Source organism: Ascaphus truei, chromosome 3 (assembly GCF_040206685.1).
Source record: "Ascaphus truei isolate aAscTru1 chromosome 3, aAscTru1.hap1, whole genome shotgun sequence".
NCBI lineage: Eukaryota > Metazoa > Chordata > Amphibia > Anura > Ascaphidae > Ascaphus > Ascaphus truei.
In genome coordinates, this window is record NC_134485.1 from 98929309 (window position 1) to 98954911 (window position 25603).

Here is a 25603-nt window from a genome sequence, read left to right on the forward strand (position 1 = left end):
ACATGTTCTTTAAATAGGATTACTTAGTGTCAGTGAAAATGAAGTGTAAGGCAACATGTATTGTGTTAGTGATGTTAACTATCATGTAGGAGTTTTGAGTTTACAGCAAGTTTTCATTCACTCATATTTCATACTGAGTCCAAACATTATTCTTAAGTCAAGGTAGTTTTTAATGTGAGGTTATAAAACGTATGGAAACATGTTAGTTGTTACTTATGACACAGTAGAATTACATAGTAACACAGCAGAGATTAACATGCCATTTAATAATGTGTACATTTATTTGTAGAACATGATGAAGAGGATTATGATGATGATGATGATGATGATGATGATGATGATGATGATGATGATGATGCCGCCGCCGCCATAGACACACAAATACAAGCAAGTGACCATGAAGAGGTTCCAATTGAAACTGTTTTACCGCCAAATCGTCCAGCAAATACCACATACGATGCAATTGTAGCTTCTGAGGGAAAAATTGTGGAAGCAGAAAATCGTCGCCATTCTGACCTGATGACAGTGCTGGAAAGGATGATTGCACTGCAGGAAGAAACAGTTTCACAATTGGCACATCTCCACAGAGTCTTCATTGAAGTGCCTAAACAGTTGCAAAAAATCAACACCTCATTCGAAGCAATAGTTGTTCAGCAAACACAAGCTAATTACTTGAGAATGACTAATGTACCACAATTCAACATCCACACGTCACAGGCAGGATCCTTACATGCTGGGCAGTTTTCACCACATTCATCTGATCTTCATTCACCAGGCCCGAATGTTACCGGTCAAGTAGCAGACATTGCTGTGCAGGTTCCTGACGACATCCTACCGCTGCCATCTGTACAAAATCAGCAGCTGACACCTACAAAGGAGGCGACAAAAACAAAACAAGACACACATGAAACAGACCAACCATCACTTGTGCAGTGTCTACCAACTTGCTCACATGTGTCAGTGGGCACAAGCCCTGTCGGTGAGTCACTGGCCACAAGCCCTGTAGGTGAATCAGTGCCCAAAAGCCCTGTAAGTGAATCACTGCCCAAAAGCCCTGTAGGTGAATCACTGCCCAAAAGCCCTGTAAGTGAATCACTGCCCAAAAGCCCTGTAGGTGAATCACTGCCCAAAAGCCCTGTAGGTGAATCACTGCCCAAAAGCCCTGTAGGTGAATCACTGCCCAAAAGCCCTGTAGGTGAATCACTGCCCAAAAGCCCTGTAGGTGAGTCACTGCCCAAAAGCCCTGTAGGTGAGTCACTGGCCACAAGCCCTGCCCGTGAAGTGCCAGAGGCCACTCAAAGTGGCTCTGTTGTGGCTAAAGTTGGTGGCAAACGAAAAAGGAAAATTCAAGAGACAACAAGCAGGCCTGTTACTCGCTCTCAAAAGGAACAAAATAAATAAATTTTATAATTCACTAAATATGTCTTTGGCCTTGTTTTGTTGACTTCAGATTATCTAATTAATATTGTATGTATGCTGAAGACTGTGTTGTTTCCAAACTTTCAAATATGTTCTTGTACACGTGAAGTTTTGGAAATGTAAACACTCCTAATTAATGAATAGTGTTATAAATATTTATGTTTTAATCGTCTGTTCAGTAATGGTCCACCAGGAGCCAGTTGCTAAGTTTAGAGAAGCTGCCATTGACTTTGCAGCAAAACATTGCATTTGGGTGTGTTAATTGATGTAATCATTGCATGTGCATATTATTCACATGCAATTATAAAACCACCTATTTAACTGCAAACATCTTTCTTGTACGTGTACAGCAGGATTTTGTGTTAAATATTACTTACCTTTGCTGGCCATTGTAATGTTGTCCTTTAATCATTTATGTGTTCTTGTTTCAAGAACATCTCTGAATTTATACTAATATATATGTAGTATGTATGCATATATGCACACACACACACACTGTGTGTGTGTGTGTGTGTGTGTGTGTGTGTGTATGTATATATAGTACTATCTAAACTGGTATAGATGTATTTACAAAAAACATACACTTCATGCTTCCTTGTGAAAACACAGTATTTTAATAATACAGGCCTAATGTTTGAGAACTATACTAAGTGTGAGCCTCTAACATTGTGCGCAAACAAATGTTTATTACTTAATTCACTCATGTTTATCACCATTTAAATAGGTTTCATACAAGGCCTACTTACTGCCATCAATATGTTGTGTGTACTCCTGCAATATAAAAAATAAAAAAAAAATACAAATATATATATATATATATATATATATATATATATATATATATATATATATATATATATATATATATACATATACACATATATATATATATATATATGTAGAGGTATCAGTACCGTGTTAGCCGAGCTTCAATAATCAAAAAATAAATAGATGATACCGTTCTGTGGCTAACGAAATGCTTTTATTTGTGCGAGCTTTCGAGATACACTGATCTCTTCTTCCGGCGATGTTACAATGAATGAAGCAAGGATAACTTAAAAACAGTGTCTCTTGGAATGTTATCTGTGCTTCTCCTTCCCCCGGTGTGGATGTGTTTTATGGCTAGAGGTGTCAAAGGGTAACTGAAAGCAAGTGAAGAAAGAGTGTGTATGTGTATCAGTGTGAATAAAAATGAATTGAGAGCCCACAGTATAAACAGTGCTCTACACAAGATGTGTGTGGAGTGAGAGGGATATAAATGGTGTGGGTGGGTGTGGAAATGTGAGAGTTTGTAGCACAACTAAAAGTGTGTGTGGATACTATGTGGTCCCTATTGGTGTATATGGATGGAAAAATAAGGAGTATTAGTATGTGTGAGAGACAGCTGTGTGTGCATACATATAGCACAGTATGTACAGAAATGGCCTTTAGCGCTCATGGGAAGAGAGTTCGCTAGTGTCAGTAATGACTCATAAAATTTCGATCTCTGTTTAGGCCACTGCTAAGTGTCCCGAACAGTTGCATAAATTTGTATTCATGCAACCGTCTCTCTTTCGGGGTTTTAAGATTACCTTTGAGTATGGCAACCCTCAGATCGTTCATCTTATGGCCAGAGTCAGAGAAATGTTCGCCAACAGGACTGTCTCTTGTTCCGCGTGTGATGCTGTGGCGATGCAGGTTCATTCTCTTGTTTAGCCCCTGTCCTGTCTCACCTATGTAGTAGCAGCCCCCTGGGCATTTCATGCACATGATGAGGTACACGACATTGCTGGATGAACAGGTGAACCCTCCTCTGATTTTGTATTCCCGATTCTTGTGTGGTATTTGTATTGTGTCCGCTGTGTAGAGCATTGCGCAGGTTTTGCATCTTGGGTCCTGGCATGGTTTTGTCCCGCATTCAGTTGTACTGCTGAATACTTTACTCCTCACCATAATATTCTTGAGATTATGGGGTTGTCTGTATGATAATAAGGGTGCTTCAGGGAAGACCTGTTGCAGTCTTGTATCTTCCTGGAGGATGGGTTGTAGTTTCCTGGCGATCTTGCGTAGGTCTCCTAGGTGTGGGTTATATGTGACCACCAAAGGAACCCTGTCGCTTGTCTCCTTCTGTTTGTATTCAAGGAGATCACTTCTTGGTATTCTGGTGGCTTTGTGAATTTGCTGGTCTACAATTCTGTGGTTATATCCACGGTTTATAAAGTCTGATCTCAAGGCTTTAATCCGCTGGTCTCTGTCTGCTGTGTCGGAGCATATCCGGTTGTATCGTATGGCTTGACTGTAGATGGTTGCATGTTTGGTGTGTGTCGGGTGGAAGCTGTTGTCCCTCAAATAGCTGGCTCTGTCTGTAGGTTTGCGGTATACAGAAGTCTGTAGTTGGTTGTTCTTTATAGTAATGGTGGTGTCTAGAAAATGTACTTCATCCGGGGAATGGGTGAGTTTGAGGTTGATGGTCGGGTGGAAAGTATTGAAGTTGTCATAGAACTGTAGGAGGTCCTGTTCGCCAGAAGTCCAAATCAGGAGGATGTCATCGATGTAGCGAAGGTATGTAAGGGGTTTCAAGTGACAGGTGGACAGAAAGTCACTTTCCAGTTTTGCGCAGAACAGATTGGCAAACTGTGGCGCCATCCGAGTACCCATAGCGGTCCCGGTTGTCTGGAGGTATGTGTCATTTCCAAATGTAAAGTAGTTATGGGTCAGAATAAATTCAATGCATTTAGTCACTGTCTCTGTGAGTGGATCCTGCGATCCCAGAAAGTATCTGCAGGCTGAAATCCCATCCTCGTGGGGGATGTTTGTATAAAGTGACTCTACATCCATAGTTGCTAGTAGTGTTCCTGTAGGGAGGGGGCCAATGGCATTCAGTTTGTTTAGCAGGTCGGTGGTATCCTGGATATAGCTGGGTGTGTTCCTGACAAGTGGTTTTAGAATGCCCTCCACCCAGCCAGAAATATTCTCAGTAAGTGTGCCAGATCCAGAGATAATAGGGCGCCCAGGGTTACCCTCTTTGTGAATTTTAGGGAGCATGTAGAATGTGCCAGGTTTTGGGTTAGCTGGTATCAGGTCCAGAATTTGTTCTCTTGTGCGGATCGGGAGTGTTTTAATGATCCTGTTGAGTTCTCGCATGTATTTTTTAGTTGGATCCTCCTGCAGTTGGGTGTAATACTTTGAATCAGAGAGTTGCCTGTGTGCTTCCCGCAGGTAGTCTGTGGTGTTCATTATGACCACTGCTCCTCCCTTGTCCGCAGGTTTGATTGTTATGTTGTGGTTGGCCTTTAGTGATTCTATGGCTCTCCTCTCCATCAGTGTCAGATTATATGTTTGTTTCCTTACTTTGTCCAGGATGGTGGTTTTGGCGCTGTGTCTGAAGCTTTCAATGTACCGGTCCAATGTGGGGTTGCGCCCAGTTTGTGGGATCCAGTTTGATTTTTGCTTCTCCCTGCTCATGTGCAGCGGCTCTCCTTCTGCAGTGTTGGCATAATCTTGGTTGTGTCTGTCATGGAAGAACTCCTTAAGACGCAGCCTTCTGAAGTATTCTTCTAGGTCACTGCACAGCTCAATCTTGTCCATAGGCTTGGTAGGGCAGAATGTGAGACCTTTTGATAATACTGAGGACTCTGCTTGATTAGGTGTGTAATCTGAGAGGTTAACAGTGCAGTCCTGCTCTTGGTGACTGTCAATGTTTGTATTATTAGTTGTTGTGCTGGCTGCTGCAGAGTATCTCATTCTTAGCCTCAGTCGGTGCAGTTTCTTTTCCTTATTGCTAATTAGACCCTTCAGGAGTTTTTCATGGAATGTTTGGAGTCCTCTCCATGTGTCTGTGTGAATTTCTCCTGTCTCCAGGATGCTGTCTATTGTCACCTTTGTCTTTCTCCTGTTGCTGTAACAGATGCTGATGAGATGATTCCTTAATCTTTCTGAGTTCCTGGTGCACAGTTGTTGGGAGAATTTTGTGTTGTATGTGGTAGCAAGTGGGTTTTTGAGGACGAGTCCTTTCGGGATCAGATGCTCCTTCTTGCATTTGCTGAGGAAGATGATATCGCTGTCTAGTTGTGCCTGTTTTTTCAGTAAATCCTTTAGCTTCATTTGGGTGCGGTACAATGTGGTATCTTCCATATTTTCATGTAGAGGTATCAGTACCGTGTTAGCCGAGCTTCAATAATCAAAAAATAAATAGATGATACCGTTCTGTGGCTAACGAAATGCTTTTATTTGTGCGAGCTTTCGAGATACACTGATCTCTTCTTCCGGCGATGTTACAATGAATGAAGCAAGGATAACTTAAAAACAGTGTCTCTTGGAATGTTATCTGTGCTTCTCCTTCCCCCGGTGTGGATGTGTTTTATGGCTAGAGGTGTCAAAGGGTAACTGAAAGCAAGTGAAGAAAGAGTGTGTATGTGTATCAGTGTGAATAAAAATGAATGGAGAGCCCACAGTATAAACAGTGCTCTACACAAGATGTGTGTGGAGTGAGAGGGATATAAATGGTGTGGGTGGGTGTGGAAATGTGAGAGTTTGTAGCACAACTAAAAGTGTGTGTGGATACTATGTGGTCCCTATTGGTGTATATGGATGGAAAAATAAGGAGTATTAGTATGTGTGAGAGACAGCTGTGTGTGCATACATATAGCACAGTATGTACAGAAATGGCCTTTAGCGCTCATGGGAAGAGAGTTCGCTAGTGTCAGTAATGACTCATAAAATTTCGATCTCTGTTTAGGCCACTGCTAAGTGTCCCGAACAGTTGCATAAATTTGTATTCATGCAACCGTCTCTCTTTCGGGGTTTTAAGATTACCTTTGAGTATGGCAACCCTCAGATCGTTCATCTTATGGCCAGAGTCAGAGAAATGTTCGCCAACAGGACTGTCTCTTGTTCCGCGTGTGATGCTGTGGCGATGCAGGTTCATTCTCTTGTTTAGCCCCTGTCCTGTCTCACCTATGTAGTAGCAGCCCCCTGGGCATTTCATGCACATGATGAGGTACACGACATTGCTGGATGAACAGGTGAACCCTCCTCTGATTTTGTATTCCCGATTCTTGTGTGGTATTTGTATTGTGTCCGCTGTGTAGAGCATTGCGCAGGTTTTGCATCTTGGGTCCTGGCATGGTTTTGTCCCGCATTCAGTTGTACTGCTGAATACTTTACTCCTCACCATAATATTCTTGAGATTATGGGGTTGTCTGTATGATAATAAGGGTGCTTCAGGGAAGACCTGTTGCAGTCTTGTATCTTCCTGGAGGATGGGTTGTAGTTTCCTGGCGATCTTGCGTAGGTCTCCTAGGTGCGGGACAAAACCATGCCAGGACCCAAGATGCAAAACCTGCGCAATGCTCTACACAGCGGACACAATACAAATACCACACAAGAATCGGGAATACAAAATCAGAGGAGGGTTCACCTGTTCATCCAGCAATGTCGTGTACCTCATCATGTGCATGAAATGCCCAGGGGGCTGCTACTACATAGGTGAGACAGGACAGGGGCTAAACAAGAGAATGAACCTGCATCGCCACAGCATCACACGCGGAACAAGAGACAGTCCTGTTGGCGAACATTTCTCTGACTCTGGCCATAAGATGAACGATCTGAGGGTTGCCATACTCAAAGGTAATCTTAAAACCCCGAAAGAGAGACGGTTGCATGAATACAAATTTATGCAACTGTTCGGGACACTTAGCAGTGGCCTAAACAGAGATCGAAATTTTATGAGTCATTACTGACACTAGCGAACTCTCTTCCCATGAGCGCTAAAGGCCATTTCTGTACATACTGTGCTATATGTATGCACACACAGCTGTCTCTCACACATACTAATACTCCTTATTTTTCCATCCATATACACCAATAGGGACCACATAGTATCCACACACACTTTTAGTTGTGCTACAAACTCTCACATTTCCACACCCACCCACACCATTTATATCCCTCTCACTCCACACACATCTTGTGTAGAGCACTGTTTATACTGTGGGCTCTCCATTCATTTTTATTCACACTGATACACATACACACTCTTTCTTCACTTGCTTTCAGTTACCCTTTGACACCTCTAGCCATAAAACACATCCACACCGGGGGAAGGAGAAGCACAGATAACATTCCAAGAGACACTGTTTTTAAGTTATCCTTGCTTCATTCATTGTAACATCGCCGGAAGAAGAGATCAGTGTATCTCGAAAGCTCGCACAAATAAAAGCATTTCGTTAGCCACAGAACGGTATCATCTATTTATTTTTTGATTATATATATATATATATATATATATATATATATATATATACACATACACATACACATACACATACACACAATATACATATAGTACAATATACACTTTATATATATATATTTATGAGAGAGATATATTTATATATATATATATAGAGACACACGTATTTAAACTCATGCAGACAGGGAGTTAACCACACACAGAAATGTATGTGGGAAAAAAAACATTTCATTTTGCAGGTGTGTGTATTTACTGATATGGCTGTCTAAGCACTATTTTCACACAGTGCTCTTTGTTATTTTTCAAGAAAACTCTATGTTACTGAATTAAAAGTGTAGGAATGTTTTCAGAAACGAGATAAAAAAAGGATACATGTTTGTCCCACATGCGGCTATCACAAACCACAAATTTTCAAGCAATTAAAACTACAAATCCAATTGGCGTTTGAAATAAGGAGTTACAGTTTATAGTTTTCTTGACCTTGAAAAGGAAACACAGCAATTTGTTAGCCATTGAGCAGTTTCATTTTGATGAGCAAAGAACAGATACCTGCACACATCTTTTTCGCTAATTTGCAATGGCTGAAGAATTCGTGAAAAATATGAATCCGAATTTAGGCTATAAATACATGGTGTCAGAAGCTATTTTGAGAACAAGCGGACACCAAGCGAGCACACGCCAAATCTATGATTTGATTAGAGCAAAATATCCTTATTACCAAGACCGTCGGCATGCGCGCAATTTTAATTCATCAATAAGATTCACTTTATCAACTAATGACTTTTTTGAACGTGTGCAGGATAAGCTAGAAGACAACTATGGTTTCTGGAAGATTGCAAAAGAAAAACATTTCACCGTGAAAGAGGGCACATATATTGTGGTTAAAGGCATATTTATTCCTAATGCCAATAGCAATGGATCCGCTACTACTGTTCCGTGTGAATCGATACCTGCTGCAATATCTGCACCCTCCATTCCTGAAACCCACATTGTACAACAACAAAACTACTATGATTATGTACCAAGCCTTTCAGCTGAAAATGCATTGGAATGGGTACCCGAAGAAATGAACCTACCTCCCGACCAATTGTTTGAAGAAAGCAGTGGCGATTCCTATGAGCGCTTCATGGAGGAGATGTGTGTCATACTGGATTCAGCGGGTGGGTCAAGCGTGGATGAAAAAGCCTTGCATTTCTGGAGCGACCAGTTGCAGCCAGACGAAGAGTTTATTCTAGAAGAATGGTAAATATAACAACCGTTATGAGTTGACTCTGCGTTTAAATGTTTTTTTTTTTTTGTAACCACCATTTTCCCTTTCAATGCGTGGATACAGCGTAACATTGCAGACTGCATAACATGTAGCGATCACAAAGAAATTGTTTCCGAATACAATATAGTAGAACCTGAAAGAGTAGTATACATTGCTGACGGAATAAATATACGTACTTTCCTATCCCTTTAAACATATTAGCAACATTTTACCATAACTCTAACACATACCTGTTTTGTTATCATGCTACATCTACAACATTTAAAAGCGGGTCCACCACGTATGACGTGGGACCCTTGTCATGGCCCAAGGCGTCTTTAAAAAGGATTACGGATGTAAGTCCCGCCCCCAAGCGACGTGCGTGCCTCAAAGCCTATTGGCTGTCATGTTTTGTTATAGTAACGGTAACTGCAGTGTGTCATGTGTGCGGCTCAGTGTTTGTAGGCGTCAACTGGGCGTTAGCCGAATGTTAATTGAGTGGGAGGAGTGTTAGCGTGCGTTTCACGCTGGTTTAACATGACGTCACACGTATTGCATTTGCGCATTGTGTTATCGGCCGTCCTTTCTGTCCAAACACGTCTGTTTAAAAAGAATACAGATGTACTCGTTTAGAACGAATGTAGTTTCGTATTCATTGTATTTGAAATAAAGATTTTATGTTTAATGGTATTTTCAAGATGTATTGAACGCACAACGTACGCTTTGTTTTGCGCATGCGCTAACAGTTAGTGCAGCCAATCGTGAAGTGCGTGCGCACACTAAGATGTGCGCGCACATTTTTCAGTATACAGGCAACGTTCACATCATATACATAGTTATGCCTGCTACAAATTTAAAGAAACATTACATACTGATGTACACTTGTAGTTCTAACATATAAGTGAGTGACGTGTGTATGTACACAATCATATAGAGCTGTGTAACGCGTTGTCACGGATACATATATAGTAAGGTGCCATATTTGACCATCATGTGTTTGCTGTATTTCAGAGATGTCGGGGAAGATACAATCGGATCAATGTATGATTTCAGAAGAGTCTACCTTTATATGAGATGATTGTGAGGAGGAGCCACCGACTACTATACTACATATGGAACTAATTTTATATTGCTTGCAGCGCTTATTAACAAACAATTAAAAATGTGATACCCTTATGCCTATATTGCATAAGCACTTAATTAACATAATGATGTTGCAAAATAGTGCCTCATGATTTTTTAATGAGTGTTCTTTAATGACTACTATCATTTTATGGCATGGTGTGTTTTATATATAACAACCATTGCCACTCTGCTAACACATTTGTGAATTCTATTGTGTAATGGAACGTATGACTGTCGAAACTATGTAACAATAATAATAAGAATAATAATAATAATTATAATATGAGCATGTTCATGTATAGCGCTGCTAGTTGTACACAGCGCTTTACAGACACATTTTTCAGGCTGAGGTCCCTGGCCCGTGGAACTTACAATTTATTTTTTGCCGCCTGAGGCACAGGGAGATAAAGTGACTTGCCCAAGGTCACAAGGAGCCGACACCGGGAATTGAACCAGACTCCCCTGCTTCAAACTCTCAGTGCCAGTGTGTGTCTTTACTCACTGAGCCACTCCTTCTCCCAATGTAAAGGACACTTACAACCAACTAGCCATTTCTTGTTACAAATCTCTTGTTACATGGGTATGTTGATAAAATGGTTTGGGACTGTAGCAAATAATGTTATTGGCCAGATGTTGTGGTCCCCTACAATGCATGATGTTCTGAATATGACATCAACATCATGTAATGAAGTACGTTTCTGTGTATATTTCATTAACCTAACTAACTATAGTTTACTGTGTTTATTAAACGTTCTAAAAATACATAGTATAGTCAATATGATGATATAAGCTACCATAATAAAGCTGGTGTTATCATTTGTCGGTGTTATACATGGATCCTACACAAATTGATACAGACACAAACAGTTGTCTTAAAAAGTGTGTCTATGCTACTGTGCACGTGATTGACGTTACAATTGTGAGAATACTTGATAATTATCATCATGATAATGATGAAGTGACGTGATTTATATTGCAAAAATATTACCAACATTGTCATATTGGTAAATTAGAAATGCTAAATGACAGTAACATTTGCAACAAAATTGTGTTTTCTGTTAACAGTTTTACACTTGGTACATGTAGGACACATCCACACACGTGTGACTTATACATACACATGTCACAAATGTAAATTAATGTTGACTATTAATTCCTAGAATTAAAAAACACCTACATTGCTAAATATAAGATGTAGTACGCATTGTTGTGATTACAGGCATTCATGCATGTAGTGTTATGATCAGTCAATTTCATCCGTGATGAATGAGCTCCCGTAAGTAAACAAATAAGTACAGTTATCCCCTTGTCTCCAAACACATCTATATTACATTAATGGAATTTATAAGGAAACATACATAAAATGTGATGAAATGTGAGTAATCATTTTCTAATACAATGCACATGAAAGCTCAAGAGTAGCTAAATGCATATACATGATATAGAAAGTACATGTATGTTACATTTGTGTTAAAACCAATATGTTGGGTTTTGACTTCAAATAATTATAGGAAGATTGAGGTAGGCACATCTTATGAGAGATGTCAGCAAATGTACATACCATGATCAGTCATACTGGAGATATACCTATAATGCAAAGGAACAATATATAAATTGCAAACATTGACATGCCATCTTCAGTACTGTAAACAACACAGCAAAGTGTGTATTTGGTGTTAAATGTGCAACACCATGTATATTTAATCACATTCCAAATGTAAATCAGCCTGGTGTACACATCATATGGATGTACATGTTACACTGCACCAATAACATTGTATGTAAGCATACTAGAAGCATGAATGAGTATGGGCATAATATGTGTATTGTGTTAGCATAAGGAACAACACAATGCTAAAATATTAGTGCTTTGTTACCCCATTTGTATTCACATACACACAACAAAAGTACAATTGAAGAGGGATTATATAACCTGTGCAACAATAACATACCAGTGCCACATCCCTTTGTGCACACAGCAGAGAAAAGAAAGGTGTGCAACCCATATTCATCTGTGTCCTACCAGAAGGGTATATAAAAAAACATTATTGTTAAGATAACATAATTTAACTTATAAAAGTAGAACTTGGAACATATATGTTTTTACTTACAAGAAAAAAATGAATTGATGAGATTCTGGCGTGTCTGGCCACCACTGGCTGTTTGTTCATTTTCAGCAGCTACATGGGTGGGTTGCTCGTCTACCAAAGGCTCAGCTAGGTCTGATTGTACATTGTGCCTGAGTGCAACATTGTGCAAAATGCAACAGGCAAGGATAATATCAGACACTTTTTGAGGCTTGTATAGAAGAGCCCCACCAGTTCTGTCCAGACACCTAAATCTGGTCTTGAGTAGGCCAAATGTCCTCTCTATAACAGATCTTGTAGATATATGGGCTGCATTGTACCTGTCCTCTGCTTCAGTTTGAGGGTTTAGCACCGGAGTCAAGAGCCACGGCCTAATTCCGTATCCTGAGTCACCTATAATGAATGGAGCACACATAAGCTGACATTAGTGATCAAATTGTACAATGCCAACATTCCTAAATAAAAATGTGTTTTGTGTTAGAACATGTAAATGTGTACTCACCCAGCAGCCAACCATGTTCAAAATGTCCCTCTTCGAACGCATGGAAGACTGAAGAGTTCCTCAGGATAGAGGAATCGTGACTGGAACCAGGGAATTTGGGTACCACATGCATTATCCTCATCGTCGCATCACATACCACCTGTACATTGAGTGAATGGTAGTGCTTACGATTGCGGTACACATGCTCACTCTGACTAGGTGCAATCAAAGCAACATCGATTGCACCCAGCACACATGGTATTCCTGCTATATTATAAAAGCCAGTCCTGACTTCCAGGAACTCTGTCGCCTCTGTAGGAAAATGAATATAATTCCTAGCGCGTCTATTGAGTGCATAGAGAAACTGGGTCAAGGCCCGCGAGAATGTAGATTGCGAGACCCCGCCCACTATGCCCACAGTTGTCTGGTATGACGCGGAAGCAAGATAATGTAATGAGCACAGCATTTTAACAAGCCCAGGGACTGCACGACCTCTGGCTGTGAAAAAATCTAAATCTCCCCTTATCTCCTGATAAAGAGATAAGATTGCTGCTGAACTCAAACGATAGTGACTTACAATCTCCTCCTCACTCATCCCATCTAACAGGGTTCTCTCCCTGTACAGACGCGGACGAGGCACAACTTGTCTCCTCTGTCTTCTCCTCTGATCTCCTGTCCCTCGGCCTGTCCCTCTCCCTGTCCCTGTCGTATCCGCGTGACTGTCCCTGTCACTGTCCCTCGGTGTGTCCCTCCCTTGCCCTATATGATTCTCTTGATCATCAAGCATGTCATAGAAAAGAATGTTCCTCCGTCTCCTAAACAATCTCAACATTTTGAAATGAGTAGCTGTGAATGAGCAGGTAATGGGCGTCCTTTAAATAGGTATGTGATGATGTCAGGTGACATAGTAAAATGCAAGGTGTTACATTAACATAATAAAGTACTTCTGTGGCAAGCTGTGTGCAGTTGTTGTTATAAGTATTTGTTGTGTGTATTCTGCAGGGAATGATGATATTTGCCAATGATGTGACGTGAAGCTTTGTACAAACATTGCTTGCAAATAAATAGTTGCATGTGCAATGCATGTAAAACTTCTGAAGGCAACAGTCAGTCATGTAATTAGACAAAAAGGCTGAGATTGACGTGGGAAAAGTTGTGTGTAACATGTGTAATTAGCCATGTTATTGTGACATGTTGACAACAATGAATAGTCGTGTGCATATGCATGCATTTCTGTAATGAGGATAGTTGGTATAGAATGAGTTTACAAGGTGTCCCAATGCTGAATTACTGTACATGTGTGTATAAGTTAGGTTGAAGTGCTTGTAATGCTACGGTTACAATGTAAACATGCAATGTGATTGAGCGTCCAATAAGTGACGTCATGAAAATAGGGAGGACCCAAAAGTATATGTAAACATGAGAATACAGATGTACATGAACGTTTAAAGATGCGTGACACATTACTAGCATTGTGTAATGTAAAGGAAGATGAATATACGGTGTATGTGTGACATGTGTGACATGTGTAACATCATGTAAATAATTGTCGCTCAGTTCAATAAAATGTGTGATATGATGTGAGGTTCTCCTTTAAGAGTTGAGTATAGTATTTTCCCTTGGCACATCATCACATGATGAGTAATGTGACCCGCAAATGCTGAAAACATGTAAAAGTATAATGTTATGCAAATAATACACGTCAGCTGTGACACAATGCAGGGAATGCCCCCACACTGTAATGCAAATGACGTTTGTATTGTGAGCAATGAAACGTAAACAGTACTATACTGTTATACGTCCCCGCTCCATTGACTCCATTGATGTACAGAAGTTTTTTTTTTTCTAAGTGCCGTTCCGGCAGCCTTAGCGATCGTTCTCCCCTCCAAACTGCCAACTTTAGTTGGCGGGAGAAATTGGCCATAACATCTCAATTTCGTAGTGCCGATCAGCCCCGATAAGCTGTTTTTTTTTGTTGAATCCAGCCGATTTAAAAAAGTGGCGATCAGTGGCGAAAACAGGCTTATCGGCAGCCGACTGGCCATAACAAAATAATCGGCTCCGAAACATGGCGATATCAAGCACTTATCGGCGCGTTCTGAATCTCAAACCCAATTTTGGCTATAAAATGGCGATCATTCCCTTATCAACGCTTACTGCATGAGGCCCTTTGACTGCCAATTAACTAGTTCAATTTATTAGGGGGCGCTGGATAGGGAAGTGCTTGTCAACCAAGTGTTTTCTTTACCCTGTGCATATCTTGTCCTTATCAGAGAGATGATAAAGATAAGGGGAGAGGGGACTGTGTGTGACGGCAAGTACTTGCTGTGCACACAGTAACAACAGACAAAGGGGAAAGGAAATCAACCCCAACCATTAGCTCATAATATTTTTAAATTAATCCTTATTGGTGTCAGATTTGGGTAAAAAACAAACAAAACAAAAAAAAACATCAATCACCTAGGTTTAACCCTTTAAACGTGAAACTTGAAAGTTATAATAAACCTGAGGGGGGAAGAGCGAGAAAGAGGGGGGGTGAAGAGAGAGAGAGAGGGGGGGAAGAGAGAGAGAGAGGGGGGGGGAAGAGAGAGAGAGAGAGAGAGGGGGGGAAGAGAAAGAGAGAGAGAGAGGGGGGAAGAGAGAGGGGGGGAAGAGAGAGAGCGAGAGGGGGGGAGAGAGATAGGGGGGGGAGAGAGAAAGGGAGGGAGAGAGAGGGGGGGGGGAGAAAGAGAGGGAGGAGAGAGAGAGGGAGGGAGAGCGAAATGGGGGGGAGAGAGAGGACGCACGCACCAGCACGCACGCACCAGCACGCAAACACCAGCACGCACACACCAGCACGCACACACCTGCACACACACACACACACACAGCAGCACACACACAGCAGCACACACACACCAGCACACACACACCAACACACACACACACACACACACCAGCACACACCAGCACACACACACACACCAGCACACACAGACACCAGAACACACACACACCAGCACAGTGTTGGCTACTATTTTCTTGAGCTCCATTGGTCGGTCTGGCCAGGGGCTTCGAGCCTCGGGCGGCCACTCACTCTCTCCCAGAGTACCAGATCCCTGCTGCCAATGACAAGCCTCGTCCACACCACCCAATCAGCGCTCCCCAGCGCCCCCGGACTCGCACCCGGTTGGCTGGTGTTTTCAAATAGCACACACTTTCCTGTCCCCGCAGCCCCGATTACCTTCAGTGCTGAGTGAGGGCGAAAGGCGAAGCTCGCAGGGCTCACTTGCTGATTGGAAGGGGAGTCAGGTAGGTGGGCTGATGGCTCAAATGTGGAACCTGATTGGTGCTTCAGGATTTCATTATACACCCTCCTCACTCTGTCTCCTGAACCTATTCAACGGCCATGTTGTGGTTGGCATCGCGCTGAGTTGGAATGGCAGCGCTGAACAAGCCCTTGGCAGGAAGAGTCGCGCATGCGGGGGGGGGAGAGGGGTAGTCGCTCTTGACACACTTCGCCACACTTTGACTGCCAATTCGCCACAAGTGGCGAATGGCGACAGGGTTGCCCAGCCTGGGTTTAGATATTCAAAAAGGTCACATACAGGACAACCAGTGCTTTCAAAATTTAGGGCACTGAGCCAGACCAATTTTGCTTTTGTATTACCAAAGAATATCCTATTAATTTGCAAGTTAAGTATACTCACACGCATAAAAATAGATTGGTTAGTCCGGAAATCTGGTGCGGCTCTGTGATTACATTTAAGATACCTGGGACTGTCTCAAATGCTCCAACTTCACCCAAACAAATCAAACACTATTAACAATACATCCCATTTTCAGTCAAAATGTCAGTCACTATAATAACAGTTACACATTTTTAGCATTTTGGTAATGGAGATAATTTGATTATGGCACTTTGTACCACATCAGTTTCTGAGTTGTTTCATTTTATTTTGTATTATCACATTGAGTGAAGCGGTATTAATTGTGTAATGAACCTATATGTCCATTGTTTATAGATAGTGTACTTTAAGTACGATTGTCAGATCTTGAGGTTCATTTTGGGTTGTAAGGGGTTAAATCCGTGTGGGATAGTTGCTATGGGAGCATGGTTGGAGAAGTTAAGGTTTTGCAACATGATAAAAGTTATGGGTTGTCTTTAAAACCCTGGAGGCCTCCAGAAAGCTGTAGATATTGCTAGCATTTTCTGGAACCCTCAAGGACGGGGTTGTTGAATGGGAGCAGAGCTGTTGCCAACCCAGCCAAGTTCTGCTTTTGTTCTTTACCAGTTGTAGCGATTAGAACTCCTGACTTGAACCAGTGTGACGACAAGCTCAGAGTGGTTCAGAATTTTTTTCCAAGTGGAGGTGGACGGATACGTTTCTTACTGAGAGCATCCGTGGATCTCTCTTAAAGAGGAATTTCTGGTTCCGAGAGCTTCAAGAGACTTATCACCATTTGTACTTTATGTTTATACAGTTAATCTATGTAATGTACGGTGCCATGAAAGTGGAGTTGCCTAGGGCTAAGTATTGCTGGAAACCCAGTCCAGCTGGACTTCTACTATGTTTTATATATACTGTAAGCAATTTTTTTTTTTAATTTTCATTAAGAGTGTCCTGCTTGTGTTCCTGGAGTGTCCAGCAGGAGTGAGAGGTGTAAAAGGCAAGTTGAAATAAGGCTGGGTTAAAATATTGCTGCTTTTAATTAACAATGCATTTTCTATTGCATATTGTCCCATTTTTTATTATTGTAAACGGCGCCTGGCACATATGGCAATGTTGAAAAACTGTTAACCTCCTGTCCTAAGCCTTGGAAATACGGTTGGGAACTAGTATGTGGGAGATGATGCAGTCTCATCTGGATTTAGCAATATACTGTAACTACAGTACCTCATCTATTTTACTAACTAATTTACTGAAAGCAAGACTAACATTACTACATAACCACAGTCACGTCATCAATGCTCCTTTCTCTATTACTAAATTTGATTGCAACTTCATTGTAATGTTTTCAGCAAGCCAAGGCTATTCACATTTACATTGCCTGTGCAATTCTAATACGCAGAGGACTTTGTATGAAAAGACCTTTTTGCCTCAGAAAGAAACATTTTTCCCATGCACCTTTCAGATCCTCTTCCATATACTCTAAAGAGGTGGTGTGAAAGCGTAGAAATAATATCAATAAGTAAAGGTTTCAATTATCACCATGAGTTTATTGCACCAAGGTACAAATGAGAGAAAGAATTCAAAATGAACTCATTCCTCTGAAAACATATTGCTTAACATCACATTTTTATATGTAGAACCTTGTTCGGGGACGTATATAGTCGAGTGTACGCTTCATGCCCCTTTACCAATCCCAAGGTGCCCTGAAATGTAGGTGGAGGTCCTTGTAGTAATGAGCACCTGATCATAATCACAATGTGATGAGTGGGGATGGCCCCTCTAAGAAATTGCTTGCGTCGGTATTCGTCCACCGTTTGGGCGGGGATGAGATCCCGCGTTCGCATCTTCCACAACACCAGTTGAATTCGCTGTAGGAAGTCGGACAAGTCTTTCATATCTTTTTGTCTAAGGCTGTAATACTTGAACCACATATCACTTTGTTCTTCATCCTTGCCGTAGATCTGTACTAGTAGATCTACCATCTGATGAGCGGAAAGATCAGGGTCCTGATCGCGCTGCGCACTGATCATGGTGGACACGATACACGACACACGAAACGCGGTCTACTGGATACTTTCTCTCTCCTTTCCAGAGGCGTCAGCCTCTTGAGGGAGCTCCAGCGAGAGTGTTTCCCTTAACGTCTATAGGGGCCTACGGTCTGGTCCCAGACCACAGGCACCATGTGGCGTCCTGCCACCAGTATACTAACACTGCTGGGTGCTATTGGGGAAGTGTCCCTATCTATGGGCCTTCCCTGTAACACCACAAACTAGAAGGGGCTCAGGGGCCTAGCTGGGCCAGCAGGGGATAGCTGGCCTAGTTCAGGGGCCACTAGCACCCTGAACACGTCCTCACACCTTGTCGTCCTGCTCCCGACTGAGCCACGCAGTCTGTGTGCGCCAAATGCAATGCCCTCCTCTCCTCCTAGAGGATTCTGGGACATGTAGTCCTGTGCAGAGCCGCTTGTAATGGCCGCCGCACTCCCGCTCTACTGCACATGCGCATCGCGTCAGACTTAGATTATCTCACTGCTACAGTATATACTTTCATTCTTTATACTCCTAGTATAGTTAGGCTGACCATACGCCCCGTTTTGAAAGGGACAGTCCCGTTTTTTCAATATTTTCCTACCGTCCCGTCTTTTTAATCTAAATGTCTATTTTGTCCTATTTTTGGCCCCCCTCCACCTCCCCCCCTGAAGGACCGCTCCGAACTGTAATGCGCCCATCCCCCAGCAGTTAGATGATGTGGATTCACTAGCGCGCGCCCTCCCTCCCTTACCACCCCCCCAAGAGGTAACACGCGTGCCCTCCCTCTACATAGTAACGCCCCCTTTGCCGCCAGCTCAGGACATCTCCCTGCACGCTCCTGGACCCGCACTGCCTCCGAGACAGAGAGTACCTTCTCGGGACGGATGCCCGGTGGGGAGTGATGGTCTCGGGGCATGGAGGTTTCGGGCTTTGGGTGCAGGGAGGGGGGTCAGGTGGCAGCGCACGCAGCAGTTGGTGCATTCCGGAAAGGAACGGCTTGCTGCCACGGGCAGCCCGTGCGCTTGGCGGTAGGCTGACGAGGAGGGGGGGTTTGGAAGGGGGGAAAGCGACGGGTCATAGCGGGCTGGCGGCCCACTCGGGGGATACTATTCAGCCTCCAGTGGGGTTTCCCCCCCCCACCCCCACTTTGTGCTCCTGGGTGGTTTCCCCCACCCCACATGGTACTCCTGGGGATTTTCCCTCCCCCACGTGGTGCTCCTGGAGGGTTCCCCCCACCCCTACGTGGTGCTCGTGGGGGAAGGCAGCAGCCGGGTCTGGGGGATATCATGAAGGGGGGGGTCTGTCTGCTCAATGGGACTGGGGGAGATAATGAAGGGGTGGTCCATCTGCTCAATGGGACTGGGGGAGATCATGAAGGAGGGGGTCCGTCTGCTCAATGGGACTGGGGGAGATCATGAAGGGGAGGGTCCGTCTGCTCAATGGGACTGGGGGAGATCATGAAGGGGAGGGGTCTGTCTGCTCAATGGGACTGGGGGAGATCATGAACAATAAAAACAGTAAACAGTAGAAACAATGAGAACACATCTCATTGTTGTATTGGCGTTCTAAACACTATAGAAAGGAAAGTGGATATAAATGACTTATCTCATTACAGCATATAGCAGTAATGCTGAACCACCAGTGACAAGACACACAAGACAAGAACTTCCTGCAGCCATCACCGCCACCTCTTCTGCCGCTGCATGGTACAATCATGGTGAAATACCGTCCCCCTCTGTCTACCTAAATTTTTGAATGAGTTCTGTCACTGAAGAATAATTGTTAGCTCAATATAGTTACATAGTTACATAGTAGATGAGGTTAAAAAAAGACGTAGGTCCATCAAGTTCAACCTTTGCTAAATTTAGACAACAGATACTTTATCCTATATCTATACTTACTTATTGATCCAGAGGAAGGCAAACAAAAAACCCCATTAAGGGGAAAAATGAATTCCTTCCTGATTCCAAGAATTGGCAATCAGATTAATCCCTGGATCAACATCCTTCCCATGTATACTTATTTGGTATATCCCTGTATACCTATCCCAACTAAAAAGATGTCCAACTTTTTTTTGAACAAATCTATTGTATTTGCCATCACAGTCTCCATGGGTAATGAATTCCACATTTTAACTGCCCTTACGGTAAAAAACCCTTTCCTTTGCTGCTGGTGAAATTTCCTTTCCTCCAACCTTAAGGGATGGCCACGAGTCCTTTGTACTGCCCGTGGGATGAATAGTTCTTTTGAAAGCTCCTTGTATTGTCCCTGAATATATTTGTATATAGTTATCATATCCCCTCTGAGACACCTCTTTTCTAATGTAAATAAATCTAATTTAGCTAGACTCTCCTCATAAGTTAGAATGTCCATCCCCTTTATTAATTTGGTGGCTCTTCTCTGCACTCTCTCTAGTTCCATAATGTCTTTTCTTAGGATTGGTGCCCAAAATGGTACTCCATATTTAAGGTGTGGTCTTACTAATGCTTTGTAAAGGGGCATAATTATGTTTACTTCCTTCCATCCATTGCACGTTTGATGCAAGATAAGATCTTGTTTGCCATTGCAGCTACTGCATGACATTGGGCACTATTGCTAAGCCTGCTGTCTACAAGCACTCCTAAATCCTTCTCCATCAAGGATTCCCCCAATATATCTCCATTTAATTTGTAAGTCGCCTTTTTATTCTTGCATCCCAAATGCATAACCTTATCTGTATTAAACCTCATCTGCCATTTACCTGCCCACGTTTCCAGTCTCTCCAAGTCCTTCTGAAGAGAAATTACATCCTGCTCTAATTCTATTACCTTACACAATTTAGTATCATCAGCATAGATGGAGACTTTGCTCTCGATCCCAACCTCAAGGTCATTAATAAACAAGTTAAAAAGCAGGGGTCCCAGTACCGATCCCTGAGGTACTCCACTCACGACTTGAGCACAACCTTAAAAAGCTCCATTTATGACAACTGTAACAGGGGACTTATCCCTGTTCAGGTAATGTGCCTCTAATCCAGCAGTGTGGTGGTTAACTGCTGGTAGTTTATTAACAAAACACCACCTGCCTGATTAGATGGCTTAGAAAGCCTGTCTTTTGAAACAGGAAGTGAGAACTCCTTAGCTGTGACTGAGAGCTGAACTTGGGAGAGAGAGCAGAGATTGTCTTTGACTCTCACAACAGTCTTGAGCCTGCCAGAAGAAACAGCAGAGCTGCTTACAAGACACAGGGAAAACTTCTAAACCTGTATGCTGACCAACCCTGGAGACAAGGGAGCTGAAGCAGGAACAGTGAAGATTTTCCCTCCAAACCACAAGGAACAGATACAGTAAGACTTTCATTCTTAAAAGACTGCTTATATCTGCTTATTGCATGCTACTGCTGCGGCACAGTTTATTCGAGCATTTGCCCGTTCTGTGCCGCAGCAGTAGCCTGGCGCGCGCCCGAGTGTGACGGGCGCGCGCCGAAGCAGCAGAAGAGCGCCCTCCGATCGGGGCGCTCTCCCTACCGCTGCCGGGTCCGCCGGGTCCCCCGGAACCTCCTGCCGCTGTCCCGCGATCGCGGGACACCAGGGCTCCCTCGGGGAGCCCCTGGACACGCGTGCAGGGGGCGCACGCTCCCGATGACGCGTGACCGCGCGTCTATGACGCGCGGCACGCCGAGGGGCGGCCACTAGCAAGCCGGGAAATCTCCCGGCTTGCGGTACCGGCCACACTCGAATAAAGTGTGTCGGTAGTGTATGTGTTTGGGGCTGCGAGAACTGCTTGACTAAGGGAGATGTGAATTATTGCATAGTGTTTCACTAGAAATACTCCCAAGTGAATAGAAGCTTTGTTCCCCCCCCCCCCTGTGTTTGGATGAATTTCCTGATGAAAAGGAAAAGGCACAATAAAGCCTTATTATAATTTCACATTATAAACGACTCCAAGTGTGTACCTCTGTGAACGTCCGTCTACAACAACCCTCTGTTGTCTGTCCTTTAACCAGTTTTCAATCCAGGTGCATACATTATTACTGAGTCCAATTTTCTTTATTTTGTACACCAACCTCTTGTGTGAAACCGTATCAAAAGCCTTTGCAAAATCTAAGTAGACCACATCAACTGCATTACCCTGGTCTAAATTCCTACTTACCTCCTCAAAGAAACAAATAAGGTTAGTTTGGCAAGATCTATTCTTCATAAATCCATGCTGACTATTACTAATAATTTTGTTTTCCATTAGGTATTCCTGAATATTATCCCGTATTAAACCTTCAAGTTGTTTCCTTACTATTGAAGTCAGGCTTACAGGTCTGTAATTTCCTGGTTGTGATCTAGCTCCCTTTTTTTTTTTTAAACTTTCTTTTTATTAGTTATTTGCGTACATACAAAGAATAAAATAATTTTGACATCTGATTTAAGTAAACAAAGAACTTTCTGGGACGTACGACATAGAACGGAACACATGATGGGGAGACGACAAGACCAGACAACACAAGACCAAGACTACAAAGGAGAGTGGGGGGGGAAAGTTGGGGAGGGGGGATCAGGCAATGAGTATCGTTCAATTCATTCTCGAGCCACGTCCACCAGCCGCAAGCCACCTCTGGAATACAGCTCATCTATATCCGCTTGAGCGGTAATGCACCCGTCCTACCTTTTCTGCAGGGGGGGCCCTCCCTCCAGTCAGCCCGTCTCGTCTGGCTCCAGGTCACCTATCACAGGAGAACTCACTTGCTTCAATCACAGCCAGATTGTGGTATCATTCACCCCTTGAATATCTGTCTGGACCAGCCAAGGCAACCAGACCTTTTGGAATTTATCATCCGAGTCATTAACTAGGCTCGTTAATTTTTCCATGCGGCATATGAACCAAATTCTGTTCCTGATCTTTGCTATTGATGGAATTGCATTCTGATTCCACAGTGCTGCGGTCTCGCACCTCATAGCTGTTGCAAAATGTGCTATTAATTTGTTCCCCGTACGCGATACCTCCTTTGTGGGTTTGCTTAACTGAAACAGCCACGGGTCGAGCTGAATTTGGAGGCCCAAAAAAATCCTCTGTAGCCAATCTTGAATCTGTATCCAAACAGGTACTATTTTCGGGCAAGACCACAGAATGTGCACCAGGTCCCCCCGTTCCCCGCACTGCCTGGGGCAGAGCGGGGAAGAGCCCGGGACGAATTTAGCTAATCTAACTGGAGTGAGATACCATCGTAGCATTACCTTATATGAGTTCTCCTTTAATGTCGTGCAAATGGAGCAACTAGCTGCGGCCCTAAGGATCACCGTCCAGTCCTCGTCCTCTAATGTGCACTGTAAATCTGATTCCCATTGGTCCATGAATCTGGGCTTGTCCGTACCGTCTTTGTCAGCACCGACCACTTCTCTGTACAAAGCAGAGATCAGTCCCCGCGTGTCTTTACCTCTCCCGCAGAGCCTTTCAAAATTTGTAAACGGTGGTCTCACCGGGTGTGTATTGTAAAATGCCCGGACCTGGAGGTACCTAATAAATTCTGTGTTGGGGATGTCCGTTTCTGACTTTAATAGCTCAAATGATTTAATTGTGTTACTATCCTCCAGGTCCTTCAACCTCCTAATCCCCAATTTGCGCCACAGTGGAAAACTCTTGCCCGCTAGTCCAGGAGTAAAATCCGGATTACCATATAAGGGAGCCATAAGTGTGTGTTTGGAGGATAGCAAACGATTACTTTTAGATGCCTCCCAGACCGAGAGCGAGTTGAGTCAGAGGTCAGTGGTTTGTTTATGTCCTTTACCCGTATCCTCGGGTACCAGATTAGGTCCCTAAGCTCTAGAGGGGCACACAGCTCCTTCTCCAGTGCCACCCACCTCCTGAGCTCGGGGTCCCCGTGCCATTGCGTGATTTGCCACAATTGCGCCGCTTTGTAGTAGGACATAATGCTCGGGACAGCTAGACCTCCCCCTCCTTGGACCTCTGCATCATTTTGGCATTTATCCGTGGTTTTTTACCCTTCCATATAAATTTGGATATCGTTTTTGGAGCCCTGTGATATCTGCCCACGCCACAGGTACCGGGAGAGTTTGAAACAGGTATAAAATCCGGGGGAGGATGTTTATCTTGACACTATAGATCCTACCCAGCCATGAGATACCATATGCTGCCCAGTCTTGTGTCAGGAATCGGCATTCTCCTCGCTTCCCACACAGAGCACCCCCTCTCCGCAAGGAGCCCCTGGACCCACAAAACAATCCTGCCTTACCGTCCTCCACGGCTCCTCGCCCCTGTCGCCGTCGCGGGATCACTCCCCTCGGCGATTCCTCTGCTCAGCGCCGGGTGCGCCCACGCCCTCCTGCACGCACACCTACACGCACGCCAGCCTCAGACGTTATGTGCATGCATTCCCAGCTTACAGAGCACACGCCTAACAGAGCACTTTTAACCACTGCTCCTGCAGTGAGGCGTCGCCCCCAAGCATCACACAGTTCCATGCAAATCAATTATTACACTCAGCTGGGCTGTAACACCTCCCTCCTATCAGGGAGGACTCCTTGCAGTCCTCCAGGCCTGCCCCCTTTTCCCATTGGCCTGCCCAGCTTTATTATGCCTGTGCTTCCCATCACTCGTCGCTCGACATAGTTCTGTAAGGAAGCATTTGACTACTCTCTCAGTGACTCCTCAGGTATTGACGCGGATTGAACGACTACCCCCTCTGGCTCTCGACTTCGGCTCTACTTGGATTTCGTGACTTCTGGCATCCCTGTAGCACGGCTTATACCTTCGATCATCCGCAACTCTCCTATCCCTGATCTTGGCAACGGCAATAACTACTCCTCATCTACTACCGGTACCGGCAAGTATTGTCTTCATTACTATACCTGGCCTGGCAACACTAACACCACACTCCGGACACGCTCCCTTTGCTGCGGGTGCGTGTATCCTTACGTCCCACCTCAGCACAGGGGACTGGTCTGGTCTGCGGGCAGCACCGGCGTAACATCTTCAATTCCTTTTTTAGAGTCTGCAATAGACTAGGGTAATTTGCTTGATATAGGGCACCTATCTTTTTTGTGATATGCACCCCTAGGTACCTTATGGATGAGGATCGCCACTTAAACTCGAAGTTGAGTTCAATCAGCTTCTCCATCTCCCGGGGGATGTTAAGGCTTAGTTCCTCTGATTTTGTTTGATTTATTTTAAACGCCGAGATCTGAGCAAAACGCTTTAAAAGCACGAACAGGTTAGGTAACGAGATGAGCGGCTTGGTCAGGGTCAGAATAATATCGTCAGCGTACAGAGCCACTTAGTGTTCTTGTGAGTGGATTTGTACTCCAGCGATATCGGAATTGCTGTGAATTTGGGCTGTTAGT

The 25603-nt window shown here is 43.6% G+C and overlaps 1 long non-coding RNA gene across 1 annotated transcript; it reads right to left on the reverse strand.

The window, feature by feature from the left end:
* Positions 1–215: 215 nt before the first annotated feature.
* LOC142490949 (uncharacterized) lies at positions 216–11617 on the reverse strand. The gene is made up of 4 exons (XR_012800176.1): positions 11587–11617; positions 8728–8882; positions 731–868; positions 216–604 (listed from the first exon to the last, which is right to left on the reverse strand). It is a non-coding gene; the product is annotated as an uncharacterized LOC142490949 (long non-coding RNA).
* Positions 11618–25603: the final 13986 nt, after the last annotated feature.